Source organism: Salvelinus fontinalis, chromosome 31 (assembly GCF_029448725.1).
Source record: "Salvelinus fontinalis isolate EN_2023a chromosome 31, ASM2944872v1, whole genome shotgun sequence".
Classification (NCBI taxonomy): domain Eukaryota; kingdom Metazoa; phylum Chordata; class Actinopteri; order Salmoniformes; family Salmonidae; genus Salvelinus; species Salvelinus fontinalis.
In genome coordinates, this window is record NC_074695.1 from 7,329,155 (window position 1) to 7,331,685 (window position 2,531).

A 2,531-nucleotide genomic window follows, 5' to 3' on the forward strand; every position below is an offset into this window, starting at 1 on the left:
CTGTACTGTAGGGTTGGTTTACAGCCTGTACTGTAGGGTTGGTTTACAGCCTGTACTGTAGGGTTGGTTTACAGCCTGTACTGTAGGGTTGGTTTACAGCCTGTACTGTAGGGTTGGTTTACAGCTGTCTCAAAGGACCTTGTTTCTTTTAATAAGCATATGCTATATATACAAAGGTATGTGGACACCCCTTCAAATTAGCGGATTTGGCTATTTCAGACACACCCGTTGCTGACAGGTGTATAACATCGAGCACCAGGGTTGCCTAGGTTACTTTCTAAAGGTAATCCGTTACAGTTACAAGTTAGCTGTCCAAAATTGTAATCAGTAACTATGATGGTGTATAGATATGGTGACAGTAACTATAGTGATATATAGATATGGTGTATAGATATGGTGTCAGTAACTATAGTGGTGTATAGATATGGTGTCAGTAACTATAGTGATGTATAGATATGGTGTCAGTAACTATAGTGGTGTATAGATATGGTGTATAGATATGGTGTCAGTAACTATAGTGATGTATAGATATGGTGTCAGTAACTATAGTGATGTATAGATATGGTGTCAGTAACTATAGTGATGTATAGATATGGTGTCAGTAACTATAGTGGTGTATAGATATGGTGACAGTAACTATAGTGGTGTATTGATATGGTGTCAGTAACTATAGTGATGTATTGATATGGTGTCAGTAACTATAGTGATGTATAGATATGGTGTATAGATATGGTGTCAGTAACTATAGTGGTGTATAGATATGGTGTATAGATATGGTGTCAGTAACTATAGTGATGTATAGATATGGTGTCAGTAACTATAGTGGTGTATAGATATGGTGTCAGTAACTATAGTGGTGTATAGATATGGTGTCAGTAACTATAGTGGTGTATAGATATGGTGTCAGTAACTATAGTGATGTATAGATATGGTGTCAGTAACTATAGTGATGTATAGATATGGTGTCAGTAACTATAGTGGTGTATAGATATGGTGTCAGTAACTATAGTGATGTATAGATATGGTGTATAGATATGGTGTCAGTAACTATAGTGGTGTATAGATATGGTGTATAGATATGGTGTCAGTAACTATAGTGATGTATAGATATGGTGTCAGTAACTATAGTGGTGTATAGATATGGTGTCAGTAACTATAGTGGTGTATAGATATGGTGTCAGTAACTATAGTGGTGTATAGATATGGTGTCAGTAACTATAGTGGTGTATAGATATGGTGTCAGTAACTATAGTGATGTATAGATATGGTGTCAGTAACAATAGTGGTGTATAGATATGGTGACAGTAACTATAGTGGTGTATAGATATGGTGTATAGATATGGTGTCAGTAACTATAGTGGTGTATAGATATGGTGTCAGTAACTATAGTGATGTATAGATATGGTGTCAGTAACTATAGTGGTGTATAGATATGGTGTCAGTAACTATAGTGGTGTATAGATATGGTGTCAGTAACTATAGTGATGTATAGATATGGTGTCAGTAACTATAGTGGTGTATAGATATGGTGTATAGATATGGTGTCAGTAACTATAGTGATGTATAGATATGGTGTCAGTAACTATAGTGATGTATAGATATGGTGTCAGTAACTATAGTGGTGTATAGATATGGTGTCAGTAACTATAGTGGTGTATAGATATGGTGACAGTAACTATAGTGGTGTATAGATATGGTGTCAGTATCTATAGTGGTGTATAGATATGGTGTATAGATATGGTGTCAGTAACTATAGTGATGTATAGATATGGTGTCAGTAACTATAGTGGTGTATAGATATGGTGTATAGATATGGTGACAGTAACTATAGTGATGTATAGATATGGTGTCAGTAACTATAGTGGTGTATAGATATGGTGTCAGTAACTATAGTGATGTATAGATATGGTGTCAGTAACTATAGTGATGTATAGATATGGTGACAGTAACTATAGTGGTGTATAGATATGGTGACAGTAACTATAGTGGTGTATAGATATGGTGTCAGTAACTATAGTGGTGTATAGATTTGGTGTATAGATATGGTGTCAGTAACTATAGTGGTGTATAGATATGGTGACAGTAACTATAGTGATGTATAGATATGGTGTATAGATATGGTGACAGTAACTATAGTGGTGTATAGATATGGTGTCAGTAACTATAGTGGTGTATAGATATGGTGTATAGATATGGTGTCAGTAACTATAGTGATGTATAGATATGGTGTATAGATATGGTGTCAGTAACTATAGTGATGTATAGATATGGTGTATAGATATGGTGTCAGTAACTATAGTGGTGTATAGATATGGTGTCAGTAACTATAGTGGTGAATAGATATGGTGTCAGTAACTATAGTGGTGTATAGATATAGTGTCAGTAACTATAGTGGTGTATAGATATGGTGTCAGTAACTATAGTGGTGTATAGATATGGTGTATAGATATGGTGTATAGATATGGTGTCAGTAACTATAGTGATGTATAGATATGGTGTATAGATATGGTGTCAGTAACTATAGTGGTGTA